Raw genomic sequence first — 14,909 nt, 5'->3', positions numbered from 1 at the left:
AACAGAGGAGTGAAACAAGCATGACAGTAGTGCTCCAGTATCCCCTAACAGAGAAACCAACACTCCATTAACAATACATTTTTATCCACTGGACTGGGACAGACTTAGGGAGGCTACAAGGGATTTACAAGATCTAATCGTTAGGTAACAGATCTTCTCACAAGACGTTATTCTCCCCAATCTCGATTCTAAACCTACAGCGTTTCAGCATGTCTGGTTTCGAGACATTCAAAAAAATCCAAATTGTTTCCACTATTGCAACTAATTGTATAAAAATACAAAAACTGTTTATCTAACTACTTTTACGTCCACCTGTACTGTACTTATACGTTTCAGACGCTCTTATATTTTCCAATCTCCTTACAGATGCAGCCATTCAAAGTGCTCGGTACAGACACATACCGGAGGTAATTGGCTACGGCGTCGTGCATCGTGACGCGCGATGACGCAAAATACCGCGGTATGTGATTGGTTGACCGACAGGGGCACTCGTGGTCCGTTGGTCTGTCATAGAAAGACTTACTGTAAACGTCTTTACTGTGCCCGTTGTAGATATTGAATTTTACCACTGAAGGGAAATCTGAGTAGCTGAGCATAAAAAGAATAGGAGCATACTGTAATGCGTGTGAAGGCCATAAACGATATTAATTTTGGAACATAAACATACAGTATATAGCTGGTCTTGGTACTTTAAAGAAAAAAATACACACCAGTATTCCATTTCTCCCTAAACATTGTAAACTTCGAAGTCTTTAACTAACGTGATACCGGAGTCAACAAGCATACTTTAAGAATTTGATTAAAAGGGAATATAATATGGAATCGCGTATCTCAAGAATTTAATAACGGTATGATTATATCCATGTACTGCGACAGGGCTCTGTAGGGCTGTTTCGCCTATGTATTCATGTGAGCTCTCTTTTAGCCCACTGGTCTAGGTGCGTGACTACCAACTGGCAGGTTGTGTGTTCGAATCCAGCTGGTGCTGGACTTTTCATTTTTATTTATTTATTTTTTAATCACGTAACATAAACATATTACCGTATGCAAACTGTATACAGTATGAATATGTATATTTAATGTCTTAACTGTGCCCATTTAAGTATTGAATATTCATATCTCATTTTACCACTGAAGGGAAATATTATTACATGGGGATTCAGTTGTCTGAAAAAACGCGTTTATTTCGGGCTGAAAAACACGTTTTGAAAAGTGTGCTGTTACTGCCCCATAACTTACATGGGGTTGACCAAACTTGCAGAAACATGTTTATTTCTGCTGAGAAACACGTTTTGACCCTTTCTGCACACTGGGGTTAAGAGCTGAGTGTGTGGGCTCTTCTGAGCATAAAAAGAATAGGAGCATACTGTAACGCGTGTGAAGGCCATAAACGATATTAATTTTGGAACATAAACATACAGTATATGGCTGGTCTCGGTACTTTAAAGAAAAAAATACACACCAGTATTTCATTTCTTCATAAACATTGTAAGCTTCGAAGTCTTTAACTAACGCGATACCGGAGTCAACAAGCATACTTTTAGAATTTGATTAAAAGGGAATATAATATGGAATCGCGTATCTCAAGAAATTAATAACGATATAATTATATTCATGTTGCAAAAGAACTGCAACGGACATAAAAACTCCCTTGCTTTTAACAGAGCGTTCCATAATTTCTAACTACGAAAATGCCAGGTGAAAGGATTTGTAAACATATTTTGTTAAAGCAAGTCAGTTTTTTCCGCAACACATAAAATACATTTTTCCAAGAAAGTTTAGCCTTTGTCACTAATGAAACCACTAAATAAAGACATAAATATAGAAATCTTAAGATTTGTTTTATTTAATGTTGGTAGCAGGATGAACTGTCAGAGTGTATATTTTGTCGCAGAGTTGCTACAAGATGTTAACAGTGAAAAAGGTATTTAGAAATGAGTTATTTCAAGATGAAAAAGAAAACATACACGAAACATGGTTTCATTATGACCAGAATCGGTCTTGAGATATTTTTAACTTGATTTACAGTATTTGAAAGGTATGTCTTAACACCGATACTACAGTGCTTAAGTACTGCTCACGTATATGTTTCTAGGTTTATATTATGCATTTCATATGGTCAAATTACTTTTTGAGCAACTAATAAGAAGCGCGAAACGGTATCTGTTTTAGTTTCGTTTTGTGCTGGGACCCGTGGATTGATTAGAGATATCAAGTACATACAAGTCATTTTTTAAATGTTGTAGTTCGTCTTGAAAAAATGTTACGAGTACATCATCTATCAACAATTACACAGGTTCTGTTTCCATATTGCGGATTTTGGTTACGTAATATTATTTTCTAGATTTCACGTTGTGAATATATGATTTGGGCAAACAGAGCCGCAAAGAAGTACATTATTGGTTGTTGTTTTTTTTTTGCAGTTTTATCTAGAACAAGCGATGCTTAAACCTTTGTCTGATTCTTGTGAAACTATCCACACGACAGTTACAGTATCTAGGAGTTGACTTCAGTGATGTCACTGATGGGATGTTTCTAAAAATCCATCCTCTGTAAAACATCTTCTCTAGTTGTCCTGCATATGTATTCGCTAATGAAGCTGTGTGTTCTGAGCCTGGAACTCTACATTTCTTTATGAACCAGCTTAGAGGGCTAAAGACAGCTTGTGTTTAAATTGAGTGTAAGGCAATTTATGCTTCTAAAGTCATGGTCAGCATTTATTTTTGTACTGTGCTGTAAACTTGTTCTGTGCCTAGTCACATTATTTTATAGCGTTTTTATAGCGTTATCAAATCCAGTGGCGCTGTGTGTTAGTTTCCTGACTCCCATGTCACATGGTCTGTGATTGAAACCTGTAAAACCGGTTTAAATCGCCACAGCCAGCACTCTTCAGGTGTGAGGGTCTTCTGCTCAGAATGAAACGCTAAAATGTTTGTGTATATTCTAATGGTAGTGGGGGCAGGGTGTGTGGGAACAGGTTTGGTTGAAATTGCATTGGAGATCTATGTTCTTCACACCTGAAACATTTTCTCTGAAAGCATTTTCTTCACAGTTTAACCGATCTTGTTACAGCATTTTACAGTTTACTATTATGAACCATATTAATTTTAAGTGCTTAATGTAAAATCTTGTAAAAATATATTTTCATTGTTCAAATATACATTAAGTCTGACTATCATATAATAAGTTAAATACAAAACTAAAGAAAAAATAGGGTTAAATATAATTCAAAATATTTTGCTAACAATGTTAACTGTTGATGAATAATAAAATGTATTAACTAAGGAGTAGGATGGCATAGTTGTTAGTATGTTTTTTGTTTTGTTTCTTTTTCATAAATACAACAGTAGTACCTGATGTCTCAGTGGCTTTCAAAATTAAATTATGCATGCAAACCTGTGAACTAGAAAGATAACTAAGATATCCATCCATTATATTCCATAATATCCATGAAATATATGGCGCTGAAATATGTGTGACGCAGTGGTGGCCTGACACGGAGAGGTGCCCTGGCAGCTGTATGATGCAGTGGTGGCCTGGCACGGTGAGGTGCGCTTGCAGCTATGTGGCACGGTGAGGTGCGCTGGCAGCTGTGTGATGCAGTGGTGGTCGAGTATGTAGAGGTGTCGTGCGAGGCATGCTTTTTGCACGCATGAAGTAAATCCCACGATTGCTTTTGAACTTGGACAAAGTACTTCCAAAGGAGCGCTATGCGCAAAGATTTAACAAGCTCAACCCCCGCCGACGATTTGGTGTGAAGAAGCAGAACATTCAAGTTTCACAGACAGAAGCAGCACGCCAGCACAGCCAACATTAAAACGGAGGGCACACTACGATTTGCATTGACACAAAAGTGATCTGGGCAGACATCGTTCCCTGCATAACGCAAAAAGTGACAAAGCGCTTTTGGGTTGAGAGGACGCAAGAAGGTTTTTGTTTTGTGCCTTGATGTCAAGCTGAGAAAGTATCTTTAAACACTTTGCTTAGTTTCTCGAGAGACTGCCAAAAAGCAGTTCCCTCCCTTTCGTCTGAAGCCAGCTGAAAGGGGGTCTCGACAGAAGCACCTGGCAGCAGCGGGATTTGAACCCACGCCCCCGAAGAGACTGGAGCCTTAATCCAGCGCCTTTGACCGCTCGGCCACGCTACCCGCTGTGCACTGTCTCTTTGTCTCATTACTTGCCCGGAGGAAGCCGGGTGGGTTTTGCTCTTGTCGCCCGACTTAGTGGCGTTATGACCGTGGAACCGACTGCACCTGCTTTTTCTGAGATGCTTCCCCTCTCATGGCGAGATCTCGACTTCTTTAACACCTCTGGATAAAGATCTTCTGTGGAGCAGGTTTCAGACCTCTGCGTACAGCACCCTTGATGTCATTTTATTTTTACAGCAGCCGCATCCGGAAAGTTGTGTCTTTTACGTTTTATTTGAACAACAAAACTACATACAATACAAACAAGAGCACATATAACGTATCAAGAAAATCGTCAGGGGCACATGCTATAATACAATGACACTTTATGAAAAATGATTACACAAAGTAAATAAAGATAAGGTCCGCACAGCTTGTTCTTACATTTCGAAAGAGTCCGTAAATACCCCTTGACGTCTATTTTGAACTGTTCAAACGTAGGACTCTTCCCAGACCATTTCACTTTATACCACATTCCTAAACGAGGATGCTTCTCCTGTTTTAGAACTATTTTGGGCGGTATGGCTTATACAGCACACCCACAGTATTCTAATGGTGGACTGCAGATCTGTGCTATAGTTCAGTCGAATTCAAAGGATCCAGCAATCGTACTGGATTTGACTGGGATTCTGAAATGTCTCTTGCAAAAGTATTCGGGTTTGCTTGAACCTTTGATACAAAAAGTGATCTGATCTGAAACTACCCAGCTTACAATCTCTGAGGTAGTTGTCACTCAACTCGGACGTGATGTGGCACACATGTGCCGTGTGCCTTTACTTTTGTAAAAAACTGGTATCGGGAAAAGTTTCTTAATATTTCTTTTGATTAGCATGCAAGAAAATGTGATCATTACCTATGGAATTTCCCGCCAGCGTGGAGCTTGAATTCACAACCTTGAGACTCAGTGTTGAAGAGTCACAGAAGAGGTCAGCCTGGTCTTCAGTTTGCCAACGATAAGCTCCGGCAGTGCTCCTCTGTAAAGCAGATTGTTCGGATCGGTTATGTGGGACGGCACTTCGATACTAAGATCGTTTGCAGCACACGCATGGTTTCCCCCTTCACACAAAAAACATAGACGAAGGAAACTCTATTGTCTTGGGCTGCTGACTCCCGGATTTAAAGCGCTCTGGGTGCCAGCTAAGTCTCTAACAAGCACACTATAAAGACAGGAATTACACTTTGCTCACGTCACGCATGGAATGGCGAGGCTACTTGATCCAATATTATCTAGTCTCACCTCATATGGTGCCGATTCCTGGTTTTCATTTAAGAAAGAGCACTGCAAACACCGTAAACAGTGCAAAACGTGTGATGAAAGAAGTCTTTTCCCCCCTTTGTCTAAAGCAGAACACAGAGGAGTCATGCCGAGGGTTGTGAGATCAAGATTTCAGTGGAGCACTGTCGTCTACGTCTTTAGCTACATGAGTTGGACATCCTCTTGTACACGGAAAGCAGATTGAGATCCTCTGACATGAAAAGTGCCAGATAAAAGCCATTTCTCATCCTTTCTCTTAGTGGTGGAGCTATCGCATGTAAATGAGGAAACTTGCAAGGCGAGCAGGCTCGGTGCACACCGAATGCAGATGTCTCAGAGCAGTTGAGACGTGTCCATGTGGCTGTCAAAGGACAGCACTTCGCCGGCGCCGTGGCTTAGTTGGCTAAAGCGCCTGTCTAGTAAACAGGAGATCCTGGGTCCGATTCCCAGCGGTGCCTTTCTTCCTGTCTTACTGTACAGAATTTATCCTTACGGGCAAATCCCATGCCTTTTAATTCAGGTGAATGCAAGTGTTCGTTTCCTTTCTGGAACAACTTGTTTTGAAAGAAATCTATACAGCTTGAGAAAGATGAAACACAAATCTTGCTTATCAGTGAAGAAGAGGTACTCCCAGCAGGCCAGCTAATACCAGCAAAGTTTTTTTTCACCCTAACCCAGAGAATGGAGAAAAGCGAGGCGCCTGTGGCTCTGCAGTGTAATCAGTTCGCGAGTTCGGCGGTTAGCTGAAAGAGTGGTAAATGGAGCTCGCCCCAGCCCGTCCTTATTCTTTTAAAGAGGATAAAAAAATAACTTCGCCGCCATTACTACCAGCTTTAAAAGACTGCCATGGGCACGGAAAAAAACACACTACAGATGACTTTTCTGGAACCGAAGCAGAGATTCCTTTACGAACCAACTGATAAAGCTCAGCCAGTGAATACTGTTAACAGAATGTGAAAGCACGATCAACTTTGTAACTGCAACCACAGGAAAAACAGCAAGAAGCAGGCTCCATTCCCCATTTAAATCTGTCGTGCGAGGCATGCTTTTTGCACGCATGAAGTAAATCCCACGATTGCTTTTGAACTTGGACAAAGTACTTCCAAAGGAGCGCTATGCGCAAAGATTTAACAAGCTCAACCCCCGCCGACGATTTGGTGTAAAGAAGCAGAACATTCAAGTTTCACAGACAGAAGCAGCACGCCAGCACAGCCAAAATTAAAACGCAGGGCACACTACGATTTGCATTGACACAAAAGTGATCTGGGCAGACATCGTTCCCTGCATAACGCAAAAAGTGACAAAGCGCTTTTGGGTTGAGAGGACGCAAGAAGGTTTTTGTTTTGTGCCTTGATGTCAAGCTGAGAAAGTATCTTTAAACACTTTGCTTAGTTTCTCGAGAGACTGCCAAAAAGCAGTTCCCTCCCTTTCGTCTGAAGCCAGCTGAAAGGGGGTCTCGACAGAAGCACCTGGCAGCGGTGGGATTTGAACCCACGCCCCCGAAGAGACTGGAGCCTTAATCCAGCGCCTTAGACCGCTCGGCCACGCTACCCGCTGTGCACTGTCTCTTTGTCTCATTACTTGCCCGGAGGAAGCCGGGTGGGTTTTGCTCTTGTCGCCCGAATTAGTGGCGTTATGACCGTGGAACCGACTGCACCTGCTTTTTCTGAGATGCTTCCCCTCTCATGGCGAGATCTCTACTTCTTTAACACCTCTTGATAAAGATCTTCTGTTGAGCAGGTTTCAGACCTCTGCGTACAGCACCCTTGATGTCATTTTATTTTTACAGCAGCCGCATCCGGAAAGTTGTGTCTTTTACGTTTTATTTGAACAACAAAACTACATACAATACAAACAAGAGCACATATAACGTATCAAGAAAATCGTCAGGGGCACATGCTATAATACAATGACACTTTATGAAAAATGATTACACAAAGTAAATAAAGATAAGGTCCGCACAGCTTGTTCTTACATTTCGAAAGAGTCCGTAAATACCCCTTTACGTCTATTTTGAACTGTTCAAATGTAGGACTCTTCCCAGACCATTTCACTTTATACCACATTCCTAAACGAGGATGCTTCTCCTGTTTTAGAACTATTTTGGGCGGTATGGCTTATACAGCACACCCACAGTATTCTAATGGTGGACTGCAGATCTGTGCTATAGTTCAGTCGAATTCAAAGGATCCAGCAATCGTACTGGATTTGTCTGGGATTCTGAAATGTCTCTTGCAAAAGTATTTGGGTTTGCTTGAACCTTTGATAAAAAAAAGTGATCTGATCTGAGACTACCCAGCTTACAATCTCTGAGGTAGTTGTCACTAAACTCGGACGTGATGTGGCACACATGTGCCGTGTGCCTTTACTTTTGTAAAAAACTGGTATCGGGAAAAGTTTCTTAATATTTCTTTTGATTAGCATGCAAGAAAGTGTGATCATTACCTATGGAATTTCCCGCCAGCGTGGAGCTTGAATTCACAACCTTGAGACTCAGTGTTCAACAGTCACAGAAGAGGTCAGCCTGGTCTTCAGTTTGCCAACGATAAGCTCCGGCAGTGCTCCTCTGTAAAGCAGATTGTTCGGATCGGTTATGTGGGACGGCACTTCGATACTAAGATCGTTTGCAGCACACGCATGGTTTCCCCCTTCACGCAAAAAACATAGACGAAGGAAACTCTCTTGTCTTGGGCTGCTGACTCCCGGATTTAAAGCGCTCTGGGTGCCAGCTATGTCTCTAACAAGCACACTATAAAGACAGGAATTACACTTTGCTCACGTCACGCATGGAATGGCGAGGCTACTTGTTCCAATATTATCTAGTCTCACCTCATATGGTGCCGATTCCTGGTTTTCATTTAAGAAAGAGCACTGCAAACACCGTAAACAGTGCAAAACGTGTGATGAAAGAAATCTTTTCCCCCCTTTGTCTAAAGCAGAACACAGCGGAGTCATGCCGAGGGTTGTGGGATCAAGATTTCAGTGGAGCACTGTCGTCTACGTCTTTAGCTACATGAGTTGGACATCCTCTTGTACAGGGAAAGCAGATTGAGATCCTCTGACATGAAAAGTGACAGATAAAAGCCATTTCTCATCCTTTCTCTTAGTGGTGGAACTATCGCGTGTAAATGAGGCAACTTGCAAGGCGAGCAGGCTCGGTGCACACCGAACGCAGATGTCTCAGAGCAGTAGAGACGTGTCCAAGTGGCTGTCAAAGGACAGCACTTTGCCGGTGCCGTGGCTTAGTTGGCTAAAGCGCCTGTCTAGTAAACAGGAGATCCTGGGTCCGATTCCCAGCGGTGCCTTTCTTCCTGTCTTACTGTACAGAATTTATCCTTATGGGCAAATCCCATGCCTTTTAATTCAGGTGAATGCAAGTGTCCGTTTCCTTTCTGGAACAACTTGTTTTGAAAGAAATCTATACAGCTTGCGAAAGATGAAACACAAATCTTGCTTATCAGTGAAGAAGAGGTACTCCCAGCAGGCCAGCTAATACCAGCAAAAATTTTTTTTCACCCTAACCCAGAGAATGGAGAAAAGCGAGGCACCTGTGGCTCAGCAGTGTAATCAGTTCGCGAGTTCGGCGGTTAGCTGAAAGAGTGGTAAATGGAGCTCGCCCCAGCCCGTCCTTATTCTTTTAAAGAGGATAAAAAATTAACTTCGCCGCCATTACTACCAGCTTTAAAAGACTGCCATGGGCACGGAAAAAAAACACACTACAGATGACTTTTCTGGAACCGAAGCAGAGATTCCTTTACGAACCAACTGATAAAGCTCAGCCAGTGAATACTGTTAACAGAATGTGAAAGCACGATCAACTTTGTAACTGCAACCACAGGAAAAACAACAAGAAGCAGGCTCCATTCCCCATTTAAATCTGTCGTGCGAGGCATGCTTTTTGCACGCATGAAGTAAATCCCACGATTGCTTTTGAACTTGGACAAAGTACTTCCAAAGGAGCGCTATGCGCAAAGATTTAACAAGCTCAACCCCCGCCGACGATTTGGTGTGAAGAAGCAGAACATTCAAGTTTCACAGACAGAAGCAGCACGCCAGCACAGCCAACATTAAAACGGAGGGCACACTACGATTTGCATTGACACAAAAGTGATCTGGGCAGACATCGTTCCCTGCATAACGCAAAAAGTGACAAAGCGCTTTTGGGTTGAGAGGACGCAAGAAGGTTTTTGTTTTGTGCCTTGATGTCAAGCTGAGAAAGTATCTTTAAACACTTTGCTTAGTTTCTCGAGAGACTGCCAGAAAGCAGTTCCCTCCCTTTCGTCTGAAGCCAGCTGAAAGAGGGTCTCGACAGAAGCACCTGGCAGCGGTGGGATTTGAACCCACGCCCCCGAAAAGACTGGAGCCTTAATCTAGCGCCTTAGACCGCTCGGCCACGCTACCCGCTGTGCACTGTCTCTTTGTCTCATTACTTGCCCGGAGGAAGCCGGGTGGGTTTTGCTCTTGTCGCCCGAATTAGTGGCGTTATGACCGTGGAACCGACTGCACCTGCTTTTTCTGAGATGCTTCCCCTCTCATGGCGAGATCTCTACTTCTTTAACACCTCTTGATAAAGATCTTCTGTTGAGCAGGTTTCAGACCTCTGCGTACAGCACCCTTGATGTCATTTTATTTTTACAGCAGCCGCATCCGGAAAGTTGTGTCTTTTACGTTTTATTTGAACAACAAAACTACATACAATACAAACAAGAGCACATATAACGTATCAAGAAAATCGTCAGGGGCACATGCTATAATACAATGACACTTTATGAAAAATGATTACACAAAGTAAATAAAGATAAGGTCCGCACAGCTTGTTCTTACATTTCGAAAGAGTCCGTAAATACCCCTTTACGTCTATTTTGAACTGTTCAAATGTAGGACTCTTCCCAGACCATTTCACTTTATACCACATTCCTAAACGAGGATGCTTCTCCTGTTTTAGAACTATTTTGGGCGGTATGGCTTATACAGCACACCCACAGTATTCTAATGGTGGACTGCAGATCTGTGCTATAGTTCAGTCGAATTCAAAGGATCCAGCAATCGTACCGGATTTGTCTGGGATTCTGAAATGTCTCTTGCAAAAGTATTTGGGTTTGCTTGAACCTTTGATAAAAAAAGTGATCTGATCTGAGACTACCCAGCTTACAATCTCTGAGGTAGTTGTCACTAAACTCGGACGTGATGTGGCACACATGTGCCGTGTGCCTTTACTTTTGTAAAAAACTGGTATCGGGAAAAGTTTCTTAATATTTCTTTTGATTAGCATGCAAGAAAATGTGATCATTACCTATGGAATTTCCCGCCAGCGTGGAGCTTGAATTCACAACCTTGAGACTCAGTGTTCAAGAGTCACAGAAGAGGTCAGCCTGGTCTTCAGTTTGCCAACGATAAGCTCCGGCAGTGCTCCTCTGTAAAGCAGATTGTTCGGATCGGTTATGTCGGACGGTACTTCGATACTAAGATCGTTTGTAGCACACGCATGGTTTCCCCCTTCACGCAAAAAAATAGACGAAGGAAACTCTCTTGTCTTGGGCTGCTGACTCCCGGATTTAAAGCGCTCTGGGTGCCAGCTATGTCTCTAACAAGCACACTATAAAGACAGGAATTACACTTTGCTCACGTCACGCATGGAATGGCGAGGCTACTTGTTCCAATATTATCTAGTCTCACCTCATATGGTGCCGATTCCTGGTTTTCATTTAAGAAAGAGCACTGCAAACACCGTAAACAGTGCAAAACGTGTGATGAAAGAAGTCTTTTCCCCCCTTTGTCTAAAGCGGAACACAGCGGAGTCATGCCGAGGGTTGTGAGATCAAGATTTCAGTGGAGCACTGTCGTCTACGTCTTTAGCTACATGAGTTGGACATCCTCTTGTACAGGGAAAGCAGATTGAGATCCTCTGACATGAAAAGTGACAGATAAAAGCCATTTCTCATCCTTTCTCTTAGTGGTGGAACTATCGCGTGTAAATGAGGCAACTTGCAAGGCGAGCAGGCTCGGTGCACACCGAACGCAGATGTCTCAGAGCAGTAGAGACGTGTCCAAGTGGCTGTCAAAGGACAGCACTTTGCCGGCGCCGTGGCTTAGTTGGCTAAAGCGCCTGTCTAGTAAACAGGAGATCCTGGGTCCGATTCCCAGCGGTGCCTTTCTTCTTGTCTTACTGTACAGAATTTATCCTTATGGGCAAATCCCATGCCTTTTAATTCAGGTGAATGCAAGTGTCCGTTTCCTTTCTGGAACAACTTGTTTTGAAAGAAATCTATACAGCTTGCGAAAGATGAAACACAAATCTTGCTTATCAGTGAAGAAGAGGTACTCCCAGCAGGCCAGCTAATACCAGCAAAAAAATTTTTTCACCCTAACCCAGAGAATGGAGAAAAGCGAGGCGCCTGTGGCTCTGCAGTGTAATCAGTTCGCGAGTTCGGCGGTTAGCTGAAAGAGTGGTAAATGGAGCTCGCCCCAGCCCGTCCTTATTCTTTTAAAGAGGATAAAAAATTAACTTCGCCGCCATTACTACCAGCTTTAAAAGACTGCCATGGGCACGGAAAAAAACACACTACAGATGACTTTTCTGGAACCGAAGCAGAGATTCCTTTACGAACCAACTGATAAAGCTCAGCCAGTGAATACTGTTAACAGAATGTGAAAGCACGATCAACTTTGTAACTGCAACCACAGGAAAAACAGCAAGAAGCAGGCTCCATTCCCCATTTAAATCTGTCGTGCGAGGCATGCTTTTTGCACGCATGAAGTAAATCCCACGATTGCTTTTGAACTTGGACAAAGTACTTCCAAAGGAGCGCTATGCGCAAAGATTTAACAAGCTCAACCCCCGCCGACGATTTGGTGTGAAGAAGCAGAACATTCAAGTTTCACAGACAGAAGCAGCACGCCAGCACAGCCAACATTAAAACGGAGGGCACACTACGATTTGCATTGACACAAAAGTGATCTGGGCAGACATCGTTCCCTACATAACGCAAAAAGTGACAAAGCGCTTTTGGGTTGAGAGGACGCAAGAAGGTTTTTGTTTTGTGCCTTGATGTCAAGCTGAGAAAGTATCTTTAAACACTTTGCTTAGTTTCTCGAGAGACTGCCAAAAAGCAGTTCCCTCCCTTTCGTCTGAAGCCAGCTGAAAGGGGGGCTCGACAGAAGCACCTGGCAGCGGTGGGATTTGAACCCACGCCCCCGAAAAGACTGGAGCCTTAATCCAGCGCCTTAGACCGCTGGGCCACGCTACCCGCTGTGCACTGTCTCTTTGTCTCATTACTTGCCCGGAGGAAGCCGGGTGGGTTTTGCTCTTGTCGCCCGAATAGTGGCGTTATGACCGTGGAACCGACTGCACCTGCTTTTTCTGAGATGCTTCCCCTCTCATGGCGAGATCTCTACTTCTTTAACACCTCTTGATAAAGATCTTCTGTTGAGCAGGTTTCAGACCTCTGCGTACAGCACCCTTGATGTCATTTTATTTTTACAGCAGCCGCATCCGGAAAGTTGTGTCTTTTACGTTTTATTTGAACAACAAAACTACATACAATACAAACAAGAGCACATATAACGTATCAAGAAAATCGTCAGGGGCACATGCTATAATACAATGACACTTTATGAAAAATGATTACACAAAGTAAATAAAGATAAGGTCCGCACAGCTTGTTCTTACATTTCGAAAGAGTCCGTAAATACCCCTTTACGTCTATTTTGAACTGTTCAAATGTAGGACTCTTCCCAGACCATTTCACTTTATACCACATTCCTAAACGAGGATGCTTCTCCTGTTTTAGAACTATTTTGGGCGGTATGGCTTATACAGCACACCCACAGTATTCTAATGGTGGACTGCAGATCTGTGCTATAGTTCAGTCGAATTCAAAGGATCCAGCAATCGTACTGGATTTGTCTGGGATTCTGAAATGTCTCTTGCAAAAGTATTTGGGTTTGCTTGAACCTTTGATAAAAAAAGTGATCTGATCTGAGACTACCCAGCTTACAATCTCTGAGGTAGTTGTCACTAAACTCGGACGTGATGTGGCACACATGTGCCGTGTGCCTTTACTTTTGTAAAAAACTGGTATCGGGAAAAGTTTCTTAATATTTCTTTTGATTAGCATGCAAGAAAATGTGATCATTACCTATGGAATTTCCCGCCAGCGTGGAGCTTGAATTCACAACCTTGAGACTCAGTGTTCAAGAGTCACAGAAGAGGTCAGCCTGGTCTTCAGTTTGCCAACGATAAGCTCCGGCAGTGCTCCTCTGTAAAGCAGATTGTTCGGATCGGTTATGTGGGACGGCACTTCGATACTAAGATCGTTTGCAGCACACGCATGGTTTCCCCCTTCACGCAAAAAACATAGACGAAGGAAACTCTCTTGTCTTGGGCTGCTGACTCCCGGATTTAAAGCGCTCTGGGTGCCAGCTATGTCTCTAACAAGCACACTATAAAGACAGGAATTACACTTTGCTCACGTCACGCATGGAATGGCGAGGCTACTTGTTCCAATATTATCTAGTCTCACCTCATATGGTGCCGATTCCTGGTTTTCATTTAAGAAAGAGCACTGCAAACACCGTAAACAGTGCAAAACGTGTGATGAAAGAAGTCTTTTCCCCCCTTTGTCTAAAGCGGAACACAGCGGAGTCATGCCGAGGGTTGTGAGATCAAGATTTCAGTGGAGCACTGTCGTCTACGTCTTTAGCTACATGAGTTGGACATCCTCTTGTACAGGGAAAGCAGATTGAGATCCTCTGACATGAAAAGTGACAGATAAAAGCCATTTCTCATCCTTTCTCTTAGTGGTGGAACTATCGCATGTAAATGAGGCAACTTGCAAGGCGAGCAGGCTCGGTGCACACCGAACGCAGATGTCTCAGAGCAGTAGAGACGTGTCCAAGTGGCTGTCAAAGGACAGCCCTTTGCTGGCGCCGTGGCTTAGTTGGCTAAAGCACCTGTCTAGTAAACAGGAGATCCTGGGTCCGATTCCCAGCGGTGCCTTTCTTCCTGTCTTACTGTACAGAATTTATCCTTATGGGCAAATCCCATGCCTCTTAATTCAGGTGAATGCAAGTGTCCGTTTCCGTTCTGGAACAACTTCTTTTGAAAGAAATCTATACAGCTTGCGAAAGATGAAACACAAATCTTGCTTATCAGTGAAGAAGAGGTACTCCCAGCAGGCCAGCTAATACCAGCAAAAAAAATTTTTCACCCTAACCCAGAGATTGGAGAAAAGCGAGGCGCCTGTGGCTCTGCAGTGTAATCAGTTCGTGAGTTCGGCGGTTAGCTGAAAGAGTGGTAAATGGAGCTCGCCCCAGCCCGTCCTTATTCTTTTAAAGAGGATAAAAAATTAACTTCGCCGCCATTACTACCAGCTTTAAAAGACTGCCATGGGCACGGAAAAAAAACACACTACAGATGACTTTTCTGGAACCGAAGCAGAGATTCCTTTACGAACCAACTGATAAAGC

At 43.2% G+C, this 14,909-nt stretch overlaps 6 non-coding genes across 6 annotated transcripts; 2 read left to right on the top strand and 4 right to left on the bottom strand.

Moving 5' to 3' along the window:
* Positions 1-4,065: 4,065 nt before the first annotated feature.
* trnal-aag (transfer RNA leucine (anticodon AAG)) lies at positions 4,066-4,147 on the bottom strand. The gene has a single exon. It is a non-coding gene; the product is annotated as a tRNA-Leu (tRNA).
* Positions 4,148-5,825: 1,678 nt separating this feature from the next.
* On the top strand, positions 5,826-5,899 carry trnat-agu (transfer RNA threonine (anticodon AGU)). The gene has a single exon. It is a non-coding gene; the product is annotated as a tRNA-Thr (tRNA).
* Positions 5,900-6,911: 1,012 nt separating this feature from the next.
* On the bottom strand, positions 6,912-6,993 carry trnal-aag (transfer RNA leucine (anticodon AAG)). Its single transcript has one exon. It is a non-coding gene; the product is annotated as a tRNA-Leu (tRNA).
* Positions 6,994-9,760: 2,767 nt separating this feature from the next.
* On the bottom strand, positions 9,761-9,842 carry trnal-aag (transfer RNA leucine (anticodon AAG)). Its single transcript has one exon. It is a non-coding gene; the product is annotated as a tRNA-Leu (tRNA).
* Positions 9,843-11,519: 1,677 nt separating this feature from the next.
* trnat-agu (transfer RNA threonine (anticodon AGU)) lies at positions 11,520-11,593 on the top strand. The gene has a single exon. It is a non-coding gene; the product is annotated as a tRNA-Thr (tRNA).
* Positions 11,594-12,606: 1,013 nt separating this feature from the next.
* Positions 12,607-12,688, bottom strand: trnal-aag (transfer RNA leucine (anticodon AAG)). Its single transcript has one exon. It is a non-coding gene; the product is annotated as a tRNA-Leu (tRNA).
* Positions 12,689-14,909: the final 2,221 nt, after the last annotated feature.

This window comes from Lepisosteus platostomus, chromosome 5 (assembly GCF_059453375.1).
Source record: "Lepisosteus platostomus isolate fLepPlt1 chromosome 5, fLepPlt1.hap1, whole genome shotgun sequence".
NCBI lineage: Eukaryota > Metazoa > Chordata > Actinopteri > Semionotiformes > Lepisosteidae > Lepisosteus > Lepisosteus platostomus.
The sequence above is the reverse complement of the archived record's forward strand: the minus strand, read 5'-3'. Positions and strand labels throughout refer to the sequence as shown.